At 51.0% G+C, this 17,608-nt stretch overlaps 1 protein-coding gene across 10 annotated transcripts in view; it reads right to left on the reverse strand.

The window, feature by feature from the left end:
- Positions 1-17,608, reverse strand: part of DIP2C (disco interacting protein 2 homolog C) — a 407,784-nt gene that overhangs the window by 322,048 nt on the left and 68,128 nt on the right. The gene's annotated exons all lie outside the window — the stretch shown is intronic.

The following is a 17,608-nucleotide window of genomic DNA, read 5'->3' on the forward strand; positions in this document are numbered from 1 at the left end:
GGGGAAGACACCAGCCGCGGCCACACAGCTCAGGGGGCGGCCACTCGCCCCGCTGCCGTAATTACCTGTGATCCGAATTCTCATTGGCTGGAAAGGGGATCTCACTGCCCTGCTGCCGTAATTACCTGCTGTGATCCGAATTCTCATTGGCTGGAAAGGGGATCTCACTGCCCCGCTGCCGTAATTACCTGCTGTGATCCGAATTCTCATTGGTTGGGAAGGGGATCTCACGGCCCCGCTGCCGTAATTACCTGCTGTGATCCGAATTCTCATTGGTTGGGAAGGGGATCTCATGGCCCCGCTGCTATAATTACCTGCTGTGATCCGAATTCTCATTGGTTGGGAAGGGGATCTCACTGCTCAAGCACTCTCTGCTGCCTCCTTGCAAACAACAAAAAATCCAAAACCCCTCTTAAAGAACGTTTCTATAACCTCAAAACATGACCCAACCCAAGACCAGGGAAGCTACACACGCATATCTGACATCTGGTGGGCGTCAGTGACCAACGCCACAGCTTCTGTGTGGCGTGTGAAGCCGGAGGCCTGTCATGGTGACTCAGGCTGGGGTCTGAATAGGGGCCTTCCAAGCAACTATGCAGCCAGGACGCACACCCCAAACCCAAGTCCCCGCACTCATGTACGTGCCAGAAATGCTGCGTGGCCATCGACACCAGTCAGGAACCAAGACCAATCTGTGTCCTGTGGCCCTCACAACGTCCGTACATGCCTGGACCCAGCACAGGCCTGCACGGCACCCTGCTCACCTCGGTGGGGCTCTCCTGCCAAGGAGGATGGCCCTAAAGTCTGTTGAGATTCCCAAAGCTCTACAAAGTCGTCCTTCCTCCTGCTTGTTCAGAAGGCCTAAAAGCCTTGAAGGCACCAGTGAGAACTGACCTGCCTCTTTTAAGGCAGCTCAAACACCTAAACACAGGAACGGTCCTCAGCTGAGCTGCTGGACCTCTCTGCCCTCCAGAGCAGCTGATAACCCACCGGGCTAAGGAGAAGGCAGAGACTTCATATCCAGAAGCCAGTGGTGCTCACGTCTGCATTCCAGGAGCCGCCCACGTGAGTCCCTCCCAAGGCTTCCAAAGTCCCACTTGATTTTTTTCCATTGTATCCCTCTATAACATCAGAGACATTATATCTTATATGGTATCTATGAGATCGTCTCTACTTTTATGAGCATGTATGCTCCGACTTACCATGTGGCTAAACTGTTCCGATAAACCCAGCGTAAGCTGAAAATATCCTAAATAGAAAGTGCATTTCACATAATAGTTTCAACTTACAACAGGTTCATCCAGAGGCAGCCCATCTCAGGCCAAACGATGCAATGACTGTGACTAGTTCATGCCATCATAAGGCTGAAAAATCACAAGTGTAAACATTGTGAGCCAGGGACCATCTGTATTGCGGCTCCTGTCTTCAGATACAATGGAAACCTCTTCTTAGACAAGAATCACAATTTATAATCTTCAAAATGTTAAACTTAGTTTAACAATCTACAGGTTCAAACAAAGCCAAAGTAGGCCCACAAGGCCATTTGTGTCATTCGCTAAGACGCACGACTCTATAATAACAACCCTCACCACAGCCCCTCAGCGTGGGTCCCAGAGGTGGCTGAGGCTTACGGCTACAGACACCATAATGAAACCAAAATCGGAGTCTGCAGGTGCGGTCAAGTCGTATGACTTCTCCACTAGAATATGCACAAATGTTCATCAGTAAATCTGGTCTTTGCTTTACCTCCCTCCCATGACCTAAAAAGGAACACATACTCCCCATACACCCACCCCGACACCACACCCCACACACTACCCCCCCACACACCCCCCACACCACACCCCCATACACCCCACCCCCCCACACCACCCCGACACCCCACACCCCCCCACCCCGACACCCCACACACCCCCCCACCCCGACACCCCACACACCCCCCACCCCGACACCCCACACACCCCCCCACCCCGACACCCCACACACCCCCCCACCCCGACACCCCACACCCCCCCACCCCGACACCCCACACACCCCCCCACCCCGACACCCCACACACCCCCCCACCCCGACACCCCACACCCCCCCCCACCCCGACACCCCACACCCCCCCCCACCCCGACACCCCACACCCCCCCCCACCCCGACACCCCACACCCCCCCCCACCCCGACACCCCACACCCCCCCACCCCGACACCACACACCCCCCCACCCCGACACCCCACACACACCCCCACCCCGACACCCCACACACACCCCCACCCCGACACCCCACACACACCCCCACCCCGACACCCCACACACACCCCCCTTCAAAAACAATTTGTACTTGCATTCAATTCTGGACATTCGGAATAGACCTAATGGGGGATAAACCTCTCCTCCAACCCATTGCTTAGTCTTAGTCTTCTTAGAGGATGAAGGATTTTACGTAACACAAGTCAGCATATAAAAGATCTTGTATAGAAATATACTTTCAAGTGGTTCTCATTACAGTGATTTGACTAATATACAAAGGACCCCAACACACAGCACAATGTCTATTAGAAGAATAATTTGTTCCCCTAAAAATCCTAATATCTACACAGAAAAAAACCCTATAAGCATGATTTTGTCATCATTCTTTACCAGTGTAGTCATATAAACAAAAGGAGTATCACAAAAGCAAAAGGTAAGAACACATTTGGTTTTTATGACTCGCAGTTCTAAATTTAATATGAAATTGCTAAAACCACCAAGACAAACATGACTACAAAATATTTAATGATCTTCACCTAAATTCAAGTCACCATTCAACCACCAATACCTCTGCTCTCCTTACAGGAACTTTCCAAAAGTAAATTCTGGAATTAACAGGACAAGTTTTTTCTGGTGATAGAAATTAGGAAGAAATTGGTAGAAGGCTGTTCCCTGGCTATAAGAAACTTTTCCTCAATAATATTTTTTAAAATAAAAGCATCAAATAGATCTTTACATTCACTTACAATCTATCAAGCAATACTGGAGCAAGCTTGAAATATTAGCCACATTCTATCAGGGCTGTGACTTTAACATTCAATCAGCATCAGTCTCTCCTGTCTTTCAGCATCCACAGCTCCTCTTCTCAAAACCACTTAAGATTTCATAATTAACTCAATTAACAATATAAATCATCTCCTTTATCTTTGACATGAAGGGGTAATTCCCCCAAAAATAGTTCCTCTTTCCTTGAGGTGATTTAATCTGTGGTTAGAGTATTTAACAGGATAATTTGTGTTTCTTTCCTTCTTAGAAAATAAAATATATCACCTTTCCAATATCAAAAACACTAACTGATAATGCTATAGCTTAACCAGGTCAAAAGCATTTTTTAAAAAGTTAAAAAGAACCTAACTGCATCTTTGGATCTTATGTGAGGCAATGTCCAGGGTCATCAGGACCCCTGCTTGGTCAGTGCAGCCAGGTACCAATTAAAGACAGAAACCCAAACGTTCACTCAAAGCCCCTTCCCAACGGTTCATCCTAGTGGAAGCCAGGGGCACAAAGGAATGCGGCATTCCACCGAGGGCTTTGGGGACAGGCTGCTTGAGAACATCAAAGTGGCTCACGTCCCCAAATATAAAGCCAGTGACTGCTCCCAGCTTCAATGCAGCACCATCCACAGCAGCCAAGATCCGGAATCACCTGAGTGCCCATCAACAGGGCATGAAGGGAATGTGGCCTGAGCAGCAGTACTCCACCACACAGCGGAGAGCCCTGTCATCCACAATAGCATGGAGCTGAAGGACATTACATTAAGCAAACGAGCCAAGCACAAAAAGAAATGGTGCATGTTCTCACTCATGAGCAGGAGCTGAGAGCAGATCTCATGGAGGCCAAAAGTAGGTGGTCAGCAGGGCCCAGCATGGCTCACTCATAAGCAGCATGGGGAGAGGCTGGTAAGGGGCACAAACACACAGCCTAATAGGAGCACAAGACCTACTATCGATAAATCAGCAGGGGGATGGCAGTGGGTCACCTACTGTATATTTCAAAACAGCGAGGAGAGAATAACTTGAACGTTACCAGCACAAGGAAAAGAAAATGTTTAAAGTGAAAGACATCCCAATTACCCAGATTTCATCAATATAGGGACGTATCAAGATATCACATGCACCCTGAAAATATGTACATATATTATGTATCAACAAAAATAAACCAGTAAGAGAATCATTTGCAAAGCACGTGCAGGTGAGAAGAACGGGGAGCCAGACATGGTGTGGCTGTGTGTCTTCACCCAAATCTCATGCTGAACTGTAACCCCCAGTGTTGGAGGTGACTGACTCATGGGGGTGGTTTCTAACCCCCCAGTGTTGGAGGTGGGCCCTGGTGGGAGGTGATTGACTCACGGGGGTGGTTTCTAACCCCCAGTGTTGGAGGTGGGACCTGGTGGGAGGTGATTGACTCACGGGGGTGGTTTCTAACCCCCAGTGTTGGAGGTGGGACCTGGTGGGAGGTGATTGACTCACGTGGGTGGTTTCTGATGGTTTAGCACAATCCCCCAAGTGCTCTCATGAGAGCTGGTTGTTTGAAAGTGCATGGCACCTTCCCCTTCACTCTCTCTTTCTGGACATGTAAGGACGTGCCTGCCTCCCCTTCACCTTCCACCCTGATTGTAAGTTTCCCCAGATGTAGAAGCCTGTACAGCCCACAGAACAGTATGCCGATTAAACCTTTTTTTCTTATCAATTACCCAGCCTCAGGTAGTTCTTTATAGCAGTGGAAGAATAGCACAGGCCTCAGGACCAGCAATGTTTTCCTTCTACCCAGCGGCCATCAAGGTCCCACACTCTAGCTGGTTTTCCGAAGCCTTTGCCAGAATGCTGAGACTGTTTTTGGGAAACTAACTTTCCCCATCTCTGGCAAACCAGATGGGGCATCCTATTTGTCTCTTACCACCTTTCTCAGAGAAACCCCACCTCTGAAACAGCCTCCCACCAGGGGCCTCTTTAGCAGCAGAAAAGCTGAGCATTCCTTGCACAATTCCCTTCCTCTGAACAATTAAACATCTTAAGCTTGCTTTTTTCCCATCTTCCCAGCTCATTGAAAAAACATCTGACGCTTTCTATTTTCATAAGGCACACACATAGGAAAGCAGTGCCATGAGAGCAGGGGCTCTGGTTCTCCCAGATCTGAGCCTGGCCCTCAAACACCAGCTGAATTCGTACTAACATGATATTCAGAAGCAGAAATGCAAATATCCCCACGACTTCAAATACCCTAGGATCTAACAGTCCCAGTGACCCATGTAACCATGGTTTGTGCTGCGCCATTCAACTGGTGTCCAAATCCCTGTCCAAGTGAGCTCTTTAATTTCGAGATTTTCAGACAGCCTTTTTTTTTTAAGGGATCTATTATAGTTATAATCAAGAATAACCCAGGACAGGCGGGGTGGCTCACACCTGTAATCCCAGCACTTTGGGAGGCCAAGCTGAGCAAATCACCTGAGGTCAGGAGTTCGAGAACAGCCTGGCCAACATGTTGAAACCTCGTCTCTACTAATACAAAAATGAGCCAGCCGTGGTGGGGGGCACTTATAATCCCAGCTACTCAGGAGGCTGAGGCAGGAGAATGGCATGAACCCAGGAGGTGAGGTTGTAGTGAGCCAAGATCGCGACACTGCACTCCAGCCTGGGCAACACAGCAAGACTCCGTCTCAAAAAAACCAATACACCCATTTAATTCTTCACCAATGTCAAATATATCAGTTAAAAGAAAAATAATATGAAAGCATGTGTTTACATTTCAATGTTGAATTTAACCATATCTTTTAAGAAGATATGAAGATGGAAAGAAGTTCCCCAAGGACGGAAGGAGAAAAAGCGCAGTTAAGGAAGTTTTAAAACCTCAGGAGAAAAACAAGTGTGGGGTAAGACCTCAAGGCAAAATTTTTCTTTGCACTTTGATTTCAAAAGAACAGAGATGCCCAAAATATGAACCCTCACATCTGCATCTTATATTCCTCTACATCCTTTGAAAAGCTGGAGGTGGGATCCCAGGTTCCAAAGTGCCCAGCCACGGCTCACATCAGGTGGCATCTTTCACAGCCGTTTACTCTGCCGACTGTGTCTAGAGAGCTCTGTGGCCCAATTTACACAAAAAGGTCCTAATTTACACACGTTCATTGCTTTGAACAAAGCCTCAAGAAATGAGACAAATATTGACGCTCCACAGAAGCAAGTACTCCCTTCCGAAAAGTCAAGAAGTGTCAGGTTCGCATGAGCCAAGAAGCTTGGTTACGGAAAGCACTGGCTGACTTGCTGGTTTACTGTTAAATGCATTTAAAATTTTAAGTGATCCAGCCCCCCTCCCATTGGGTGTGCACGTTGAGCTAGCTGCAGCAGTGATGAACGCTGACCACATTCTTTCCTGCGGTTTTGCTTCAAGCAGAGCATCCCACACCCATGAAGAGGTCAGACGACAGCATGGCCCGAGGTCTAGGACCGTTTCTAAGGAGAGCCACAGGCCGACTGCCTCACCCGCAAAAAGAGTCACTCTCATTTCAGGGGAAATTACCAGAGTTCATAACAAGTGAATTTTTAAAATTCAGATTTCTAATTTCATCCCATTAGAACTTTTGAAGAACAGATGTGCACCTGCTCCAAGTCAACGGGAGGATGCTCGGACAGTCCCTTAACTCGGCCTCCGTCTCCCACCTAGAAAACGTCGGCTCAAGCCGATCACAGCGCAGTGCGATTTTCTATAAATAATGTGCACGCCTGCATCTGAGCTGAGATGTGAATGTCTGGAATGTGCCTGCCAGGCCCAGGAGGAACTGCAGCAGCTGTGGACACAAGCCCACTAAGGAATCCAATTTGGAGGGAACTCAAGGCACCTAAAACTGGTTCCACTGGTTTTTCTTGGCAAGGCTTGACCAGGCAAACAACTGCATTCGTCTCCACCCTGGATATATGCGATTCCTTACCTCTCAATAATTATCACTGTTTCTAATTCATGGTAATTGGGATGGGGACTTAACAGCAGGTAATCAGAGCAATTGCAGTATTTGCTACTGAATTACAATGGCACAGATTCCTGAGAATGGAAGAACTGTTGCCCAGGAATGGAATTCAACAGATCCTCCCCACACCCCAGGAAACATGGCATTTCCACGCACCCTGCTTTGGTCCCCCGGCCACCCTCCTGATGGCATCACTCCCCACAGCTGGAAACACCTAACCTCTTGTCACCCTCCCATCTACGCTGCCTTCCTCCAGGCCGGGATATTCAGGGATACCCACATACAGGATCAGGAAACCAGGGGTTATCCTAAACCAGTGCCTGCATTCAACGTCCTCCATGGCAGGACAGTCACCAGCCAACGCTCCCAGAACCTTCCACCTCAAAACAGGCACACATCTAGATTCAAGCTGACAACACTGCATTCTCTTTGCCATGCACACATGGAGACATGTCATGTTCCACCTAAAGGTATCATTGGGTTCCACGCTGGCTAGGAGCCCAAGCCAAGTCACACTTTATGATCTCAATTCACCATCCACACAGAGAAGCCTGCAGTTTTCCTCCAGTGCACGGTGTGGATGGTGGGTGCATTTCCCCTGGAGACTCGGAGATGGGAGCCTGGCCAAGGCAGCAGCAGTCACCCCAGCCCCCGCCAGGCCTGGACGTGTACCTCTGCTGTCTGCACACAGTACCCGAGTCTAGCAATGCCGGCTCTGTGGTGGGATCCGTCTTGGCCTGCAGAGGACCCGGGGCACAGGAACCGTGCAGCCTGGCTGCAGCCAGAGGCCTAAGGGATCCCCACAAGGCTCTCCGGCCAAGGTGCCCTCATCACAGGCAGAGCCATGCAAGAGAACTGCCTGCTGAACTGGAAACGTCCCAATCTGCTCGGCCAACACAAAGACAACAGCCACCTACAGCTGCTGAGCCCTGAAACGTGGCCACTGGGCCTGAAGGGCTGAGTCTAGAATGTCATCTATAAAGTTCTTTTCAAATGTGTTTAGCTATGTAATCAAATCTTTATTCTCATTAAATTTAAAGGAGCCTGCGGCTATGGGCTCCCTTGTCAGGCATCGCGCCTCCAGGGAGTAGGTATGGGAAGGAAAGGCCCAGAGCCTCTCTGCATTCTCCACGCTAATTCAACACGTCATCGTAAGGAAAGGCACTCCAGCAGGAGAGGTGGGCATGGGAAGAACTGGGTTGGCCCTGACACAAGTGTGACCCCCATGGCATCACAGCTGCCTCAGCGAAGAGGCAAGAGACAATGACGCCCACCTGGACAGGCCAACGGATGTGATGACACAGCCCCAAGCACTGGTCCCACACCAGCCAGAGACCACCAACTGCTCATTCCATGTGAAACAGGCCGAGCTGTCCCGAGCCCTCAAAGAATTAAGGAGGCAATTCCCGTGATTCCCACAACACACGTGACACTCCTTGGAGGGACAGACACAGGCTTCACTGTGAAAGTGCAGAGGATGGTGCAGTCCCTAGGCGGGCTGCTTCTTCCAACAATCGGGGAAGAAACCAGATCTGTTTCCTTGTAGGAGAATCATTTGTACCGTGATTAGAGAGAAGACAGAAGGTGGCTGATGTTATCAAATCACCAAGCACCGCATGGCTGTTCTGCAAGGAGGGCCTGGAAACTCGCAGCCACCCGCGTAGGGGCCGCAGTGTTTACAATGGAGACACGGAGGACTATGAGGTCTGGCTTCCTCAGGGACGCTAAATTTGAACTTTTGCCACTGACGAATCTGTCATTTAGTGACTCACCCTCAATGCAGAAGAGGGCTCAAGACACTGCACCAGACTTCAACTCTCAGGGTTAGGGTTAGGGTCATCAAATTCACAAGTTTTACAGAACGTCTATTTACTTGGGATGCCAGAAGAGATGTAGCTTCATACATACCCCGCCCCCCCCACCCCGCCCCTACAGGGTTTGCTTAGCCTCTTCACCAGCACATTTCACCGACAGATGACACATCCATGCCTCATCCGTGGCAACACAGAAACCCACTTGGAAGACAGCCACTCCCACCAAGCTTCTTGGCTTTAGTGTTTAAAATCTGCGTCTCATGCGTGAGATTACACTCCTCCGAACAAGAGACATTGCGCCTGTCATTTCACCCAAAAGCGCTTTAGGAAACGACACGAAGCCCAGACGCCAGAGGTCGCCGGCCGTCTTACTCTAGCCTGATTCCTTTGTGCCTGTAGGGAGGCTCCACAGATACAGCCCGCTCATATTAATGACCATATGAGAAGCTCAGGCCATAGACAAACTCAGTGCTGCATTTTTCCACATTTATCACCCTGTTTTATCCTGAAGACGCTGAGAAAGGCAGGGGCAGATCTCGTTGAGTGTAATGACTCCAGTCACTTCCCTTCACCCAGGTCACCCCACCCCTCAGTCACACGCTTTTGAGAAACCAAAGCAATTCTGTTCTCTACACTCTGGGTTCCAAGTACTAAATTCCTCAATTTTATCAATTAGACTATCAAGCAGCCATTTGTAATCTGGACCTCAATCCGATACAAAATTTAAAGCTAATTTAGGTTGCGGTAATAGCTCCTATTTACGTTATAGACAAGCATGAATGAAAACTTGAATCTGTGTGTTTATTGTTCAATGGGACCAATTTTGTAAATAAACCAATTACTCAAGTAAGGATTATCTTCAGTCAGATGCAAATTAATTTGCTTTGCTCATAAAAGATTTTCTTATTTTAGGAATTTTTAAATCCATGGTCTTCATTTCCCGAGCCTGTCTCTGCACCTTCCCCCGAGTGCACAGCGGGACTTCTCAGGGCATCCCATCAGCAGGCCCACTGAACAGAATAAGCACGCAGCCTCCAGACCAGGAATCAAGTCTGAGCCCCAGCAGCCCCTCGCCCAGCCAGGGCTTCCTCACCCGCACAGCACCCAGAGGTCTGCCAGGTTTAATGCCACGTGTGTGTGGAGAGCAGAGTGCTGGAAGGACCACAGTGGACATTCTACAAATGCAAATTCCCTCCTGGAACAGCCCAGCAACCCTCTGTACCTTCCTCAAAGTACCCAGGCCAGGAAGGCATAGGGAGTCTAATGGGTGCCTAGGAAGCAGCATTTAACACGATTCTGATGAATAAAAATATTTGAGAGCCACGCCCATCAGCGAAAGGCCGCCGTGGCCTCCACTCATGTGCAGTCTCTGAAAAGACAGATTCACGTAACAGGCCAGACAGGATAAGGATGGGGGAGGTGGAGGGCAAATTCCATGGACCACCAATCACCCCCCATCCCCACTGAGACTCCATGATTTAAGGAAAGAAAGCCAGGGAGGGACTGAGATTTCACATAAAATGCGCAGCACATGGCTAAGGGCCAAGGTTGGGGAAGCCGGGAGCACACAATGGGGTTCACAGGCCCAGAGGTGCCCCCCCACATCCAGACCCCATGCAGACCTCCTGGGCACTGCCTCTGTGCCCCCTGCCCCTACTGTGTTGGTTTCTCAGCTGCCCCCTGAAATACACGACCTCCGTCCCCCACTACCGCACATGCCTCTACAAACTCGGGGGACGGCAAATAGCAGCGGGGTAAGAGCTGGGCTCTGGGGCCAACGTCCTTGGCTGAGACATTAGTTCCACCCCCCCGCCCTCAGCTGTGATGTGAGCCCCTGAGATTTCTCAAATGTGAGATGGGAATAGTAACTGAACCCACTTCCCAGAGCAGCTGTGGCGACAGCCCACACATGGCCACACCACGGCGTCCAGCACACGTGGGACCCCAGCCGTGTTGCCCCGATGGGAATCCTTCTATGACCCCTCTGCCACCAGAGCCAACTCCCAGCAGTAGCTGTGGAGGGCGTGTCCTCTATTCCCACTCCACTCACCTCCCATTGCTCCACGCAGTGACCTGCCACGCAGTGGCCACCAGCAAACCCAGCCCCACCATCCAGGCTCCGGTGGATAACCACCCCCCCGCCCCCCCCAACCCCAGCCTTGAGGCGTCTTCCACTTGCGGTTCTGAAGGAGGCTGAGAAACCACCCTCAAGGGCGCTCACCTGTTCCTTGTTGCACGTAATGACCTGCCACGCAGGGCCATCAGCAAATCCAGCTCCACCATCCAGGCTCTGGTGGGTAACCACCGCCCCCCCAACCCCAGCCTTGAGGCGTCTTCCACTTGCGGTTCTGAAGGAGGCTGAGAAACCACCCTCAAGGGCGCTCACCTGTTCCTTGTTGCAGGTAATGACCTGCCACGCAGTGGCCACCAGCAAACCCAGCCCCACCATCCAGGCTCCGGTGGATAACCACCCCCCGCCCCTCCAACCCCAGCCTTGAGGCATCTTCCACTTGCGGTTCCAAAGGAGGCTGAGAAACCACCCTCAAGGGCGCTCACCTGTTCCTTGTTGCACGTAATGACCTGCCACGCAGTGGCCACCAGCAAATCCAGCTCCACCATCCAGGCTCTGGTGGGTAACCACCGCCCCCCCACCCCAGGTGTCTGGGAGACTCACTGTCCTCCAAGGGCACTCATCTGTTCCTTATTGCACTAATAACTCGTTTACAGAAATCCACTTTGACTTCCCCGCAATGCAGGTGTGACAATTTAGGAATCCTGCTTGCTTGCGAGCTCCAAGAGCTTGAGGTCACGTCCACCTCACCAGCATCCCAGGACCCAGCACTGTCCCAATCTGTGATGGTGTGTTTAAAATTCCAAAACACTTTCAAAATGCTATTGGCATTTGGTTTGCGCATAAAATGCTAAAAACCCTCAAGTGAAACAAGTATCTTCAACAGTTTGAATTAATCATAACATGTGAGTTACACATCTGCCAAGTTGTAAAGCCTCATGCATTTTTCTGATATTTTATGTATGGTCAAATGGTTCATTAATATAAATTACGAGAATCTCTAAGAAACAGGTTTTTTTTCTGGCACTCGATGACCAAAGGAAAACCGGGTTCTGGCTGGCTTGCAGGCCTGGAGAGGCAGACGTATCTGCTGAGACACAACCAAGCTCCTTTCCACTGACATAGCCTCGTCCCAGGCCCCTCAGCTGGACTCCCGCAAGCCCCTGGAGGAGCAAGCTGACCTGCCCACATTTCTCAAATGCACAGCTGTCGCTCGCACTGCAGACGGAGCTCAAGGCACGAGCAGGCGCCCACCATGCTAAAAATACCACACAGCGTCCATGCCAGGTGACGGTGGCTTTCACTCCATCCCAAAGCCCCATGTATGAATTTACAGTCATGACTACTAAATGATTTTTAGACCCTCACGACATACTTTGTTTGCTTTTATGCAACAAAGTTAAAAGACTATCACTCAGCTACAGCCTCTGAAACTGTGGAATAATTATTTGGGAACAGAGCCTCTGCCAGACCAGGATAAGTGCTTGGGATAATGCCCCGTGACCTCGGTCCACACAGACATGTGCAGACCAGAGCCCTCCCGTGCTGCTCAGCCACAAGGCCGCATTCAGGCTGAAGCCGCACCATTGCCAGAAACACTGTCCCTCGCCGAGTTGTGCCTGGCTTCTCCCTTTTTCCAGAACTTAACAAAACCTGAAAGAACAGGTCTGTGTAGAAAAACATCAAAAATACTTCCGATTCCTCTTTCCAGCTCAGGCTGCAGGAAGAAGCTCATTTCAGCCCTCACTGTGTTCTGACTGTGGCCTGGTTCCTGTAAGAAGAAATAAAATCAGAATTCTAGTCACTGTCTCCTGAGCTGTGTGGCAGGCAGACATACCTTCAGTTATGTGAGGAAAGGCGTGGTGAGCCCCCTTCCTTCAGTAAAACTGCAGTTCCCAGAACACTGATGCCGTCCCCCTACCACCACTGTGAAACACCTAGACAAGTCACATTTCAATACGTGCATCTTCGTGGGCTAGTTTTACTACTTCTTTATTAAATCACCCCAAACTTAGTGCCCTAAACAACACAGACTTATTTTCTCACATTTCTGGAAACCAGAGCCCAAAGCAAGTCCCAGCAGCTAACGTCGAGGTGTCAGCAAGGCTCGGCTCCAGGGAAGCGACCGTCTCCTTGCCTCCCTCAGCCTCTAGAGGCTTCCGCATCCCCTGGTCCATACGGCAGCCCTGACGGCCCCTCAACAGGAAGACGCAGAATGTCGGGAGCCCGGGCTTTGGGCCAGGGCTTAAGCCTACCCACCCTCCCAGCTCCTCACGCACGCCCGTGCGAACTAATATAGATTCCACTTTAACTAGTGTCACCTGTGCAAGGGGTAGGTGCCCAGCTGTGAACCTGGTTACCCTCACCCACACAGACCCCAGAAATAAACTCATGGGCTATGGACCACTCCACAAGCAATGAGTGACCACCTGCTCGGGGACCTCCATGGCCCAGCACAGCCCTCTGGTGCCTCCCCGTGGGCCCAGGGACCAGCGGTCTGGGCTCTGCAGCGCCAGAGGGCCCTGGATAAAAATGGCAGCTCCCGTGTCGGGAGGCACCCGCCCGCGGATGGGTTCCCTGTACTTTAAGTAGACTAGGTGGACAAGCTACGCCACGCACGGCTCCATCACTAGAATAACAGCTGCACGTGGCAAGTGCACGGGTGGCCACCCCTTCAGCCCGGCCAGCTGCGCTAAGCACATCACCGGCATGACACCCAGTCAGATGCAGCTGCTGGCATAGCCCAGGTGTCAGCCCCCAAGAACATTCTGGATCACAATTCACAGTAGTGATTGCAATCAGGGTCACATGTGGCTGAATGTATTTACGGAGGATGCCACAGCTGATCTGGCTGGATGGAGAGTGATTCCCATTGTATATTCTTACAAGGCCATTTTATTTGTGCTTTATTAAATTTTTATGGCTTTTTTCTGCCTATCTACTTTATGGGAGTGTTTCTTGTTCTTACAACTGCAGTGATACTTCAAGCTACAACTATCAATGTGTAAAATTAGTTTGGAAGGTGCCTTATCATTAAACATTTCACAAGCAAGCAGTCAGAGGCACCTAAACTGGAGGCCTGTTTTCTTCTCTGAACCAAAACTACATTGGACTCAAAGAAAATGGCACACGGAGAGGGGCTGGATCTCCAGTGCCCATTCCTAGGGGGCCTCCTGGGGGGCAGATACGGAGGGAGAATCCCTGGGCTACCGCACCATCATACTAAAGAAAAGTCCATTTGGGTAAATTTAAGCACCACACAAGAAATTAGGCAAACCATGAAAAGAAACCACTAACCACAGCTTCTCCAAAACAGAACTAAACTCCCTTTAGTTTGAATTGGAAAAGCAGAAGTGATGATCAAGATACAAAAAAAGACAAAGTATCTGAACACAGGAGAATAAACAAGGGCCACTGTCTCTTCCTGTGTCAGTGGGAGCCTTGCATCTAAACTGGATTTAGAAGGTTGCTACTTTGGACTGAAAGTTATCCCCAACTCTGGTTTGTAAGCAAGTGGAGCAAAACGCTTCAATTATTTCAACATTTAGTGCTAACGCTCTGCAACTCTCAAAACCATTGTAATTGGTGTGAATTTTATAGTGACTAAATCTGTCGGCTGGAGTATCTAATGGCTTAACCACGGGGTCACGTTGGAAGATTATTCCAGTTGTTTTTGTTTCTCCCACTGAAGATGCATTTGAAAGTTCTTGTAGTTTGCAGTTGGCTGGTTCTGACATTTGGTCCTGAGGAGGCCCAAGTACCTGGAGAGGAAGAATCTGAAACCTCAAGACACTCGAGTGCAATCTGGGGAGATGGAGACCCCGACCCGAGGGTCACTGATGGACTCAGCACAGGCACAGGGCCGCCCGACGCAATGGGCCACGTATTCGCCACTTACAAAACAATATAAGCACACACCCTCAGGTGTGCACACACACTCTGTACACATCTGTCCCTGCCAACACCCACACACACCCCCAAGGTGTGCACACATGCTCTGTATGTGCTCACGAGTCTGTGCCAATATGACCACACACCCCCCAGGGGTACCCACATGCTCTGTACGCACTCACGTCTATCTGTGCCAACACCAGCACACACCCCCAGGGGTGCACACATGCTCTGTACGTGCTCACGTCTGTCCGTGCCAACACCAGCACACACCCCTGAGGTGTGAACACACGCTCTGTATGTGCTCACGAGTCTGTGCCAATATGAGCACACACCTCCAGGTGTGCACACACGCTCTGTACACGCTCACATCTGTCCGTGCCAACACCAGCACACACCCCTGAGGTGTGCACACACGCTCTGTGTGCGCTTACGAGTCTGTGCCAATATGAACACACGCCCCCCAGGGGTGCACACACACTCTGCACATACGTCTGTCCCTGCAGCCTAAGTCAAACAGTCACAGAGAGGAAGAGGAGGAGGAGGAAGGACGCGATGGGCACTGAGGTCCTGGGCTGGCTCCCCTCCCTACCTCGGGGGAGACCTCTCGTGTGATCCGCCCGTCACTCACCCTTCTGCCTCCATCCTCCATCCTCCCATGTGGATCAGGAGGACACCCACTGCACAGAGCTGTGATGAGCATGAACAAAAGACGGCAGGAGCTCACGCCAAGGTGCTGAGCACGGGGCCTGCGGAGTGCTTCTTGCTGCTGTGGCTGACATCATCAAACAAGAGGCTGACACGGCTTCCGGAGAGGATGTCATTCGCTGACAAACTGAAACATGTGACCTAGAAGCCTGTGAAGGTCTAAGAACAAACCAACAAACCAAATGGTTTTGTTTGTTTTTCAAACACCATAGCCTTTTTTTTCTTTTTTTAAAATGCTCTACCTTGTGTATAATTTAGTTTAATTTCAAAGTAAGTCCAATAAATACACAAAATCACAGGACTGAGCATGGAACGTTGTTTCACTTTGTATCCTCCAGCCTTTAGGACACATTAAGGAAAGACATGATTCCAGGATTCCCATTAGAAAGGCTGCCCTGAGGCACCTGCTGGGGCTGCCAAGTCACAGCTGTTGATGCTGCCTCCAAGCTGCTTGGATGAAGTGGAAGATTCCGGAAGTCTCTTCTCTTCCACCCCTCGCCAGGAGAGACAGTACGGGGAGGGGGGAGAGAGGAGGGGAGAGAGAGGAGGGGGGAGGGGGGAGGGAGGGAGGAGTGGGGAGGGAGGGAAGAGGGGCATGTTCCATCCACCAAAGCAGCTGCATTGCAGTGAGAATGGAGGGCGTGTTGCCTCTCTGGACGGTGAGTTCAAGCTGTTTATAACTGTTAGCATAAACAGTGACCAGCTGAGGACAGGGCTGTAATTGGAGTTGACAACATTTTATTTTCATAATTGATATCGGGGACCTGGACCTAAAGCACCATGCCTTGCCCTTTCACCGATGGGCCAATGCCTCTCTATACTTGAGTCCATTTGACTAAATACCCGATATTGACTTGGAATTATGACGTGTAGGATACCCCTTACCACAGTAACGTCAAACTCACGTTCTTCACATTCTAAATGCAACTTGCTCAGGGACTGGCTTCTAACTCCGGGTAGGAATGTTAAGTTCAGTCCAGTTCAATTCAATAAGCATTTACCAAGAAACTACTAGACCAAGAGCTGTGTTAGACACTGGGTATGGGGTGATGGGGATACGAAGATGTGGAATTAGAGCTCCAGAAGCTCAAATGCTCTCATTTAATTCCTTAATGCAATTACCCAGCTTCAGCCTGATGGCTGTAATGTCTCAATTCACTTTTTCTTTATTCCAGTTCTACAGAGCAAAGCATAAATCATCACAGAGGAATGATTCTGTGTTGGAATATTCAGTGCACAGAGAGGAGCATTCCGACAGGCATGAGACACTGTCACCCTTCCCAGGGAGCCCGCGAGGTAGCTACACGGAGCACACACGTGAAGGTTCAGGAGCACCAGCATCAGGTGACAGGAGGGGGCACGGAGGCAGCACCAGATGGATGCCTGCCGAGGGGACGCTGCAGCCGGGTTGGCCAGGGAGCTCACAGGAATGGGCACAGGTGTCTCCCTCCAGCCGCACTTGGGTTTTCATGAGGATGTGTGCAGGGAAGGGGATGAAACTGAAATGCTGTGTGGCTGAGGGGAGGAGGGGAGGGATGCAGGGCCGAGGCCTGAGGGGAGGAGGGGAGGGACAGACACAGGGACGAGGGAAAGAGGGGAGGGAAGCAGGGCTGAGGGGAGAAGGGGAGGGAAGCAGGGCTGAGGGGAGGAGGGGAGGGACGGATGCAGGGCTGAGGGGAAGAGGGCAGGGAAGCAGGGCTGAGGGGAGGAGGGGAGGGACGGACGCAGGGCTGAGGGGAAGAGGGGAGGGAAGCAGGGCTGAGGGGAGGAGGGGAGGGACGGATGCAGGGCTGAGGGGAAGAGGGGAGGGAAGCAGGGCTGAGGGGAGGAGGAGAGGGACGGACGCAGGGCTGAGGGAAAGAGGGGAGGGAAGCAGGGCTGAGGGGAGAAGGGGAGGGAAGCAGGGCTGAGGGGAGGAGGGGAGGGACGGATGCAGGGCTGAGGGGAAGAGGGGAGGGAAGCAGGGCTGAGGGGAGGAGGAGAGGGACGGACGCAGGGCTGAGGGAAAGAAGGGAGGGAAGCAGGGCTGAGGGGAGGAGGGGAGGGACGGACGCAGGGCTGAGGGAAAGAAGGGAGGGAAGCAGGGCTGAGGGGAGGAGGGGAGGGACGGACACAGGGCTGAGGGGAAGAGGGGAGGGAAGCAG

The sequence above is a fragment of the Pongo abelii genome, chromosome 8 (genome assembly GCF_028885655.2).
Source record: "Pongo abelii isolate AG06213 chromosome 8, NHGRI_mPonAbe1-v2.0_pri, whole genome shotgun sequence".
Classification (NCBI taxonomy): domain Eukaryota; kingdom Metazoa; phylum Chordata; class Mammalia; order Primates; family Hominidae; genus Pongo; species Pongo abelii.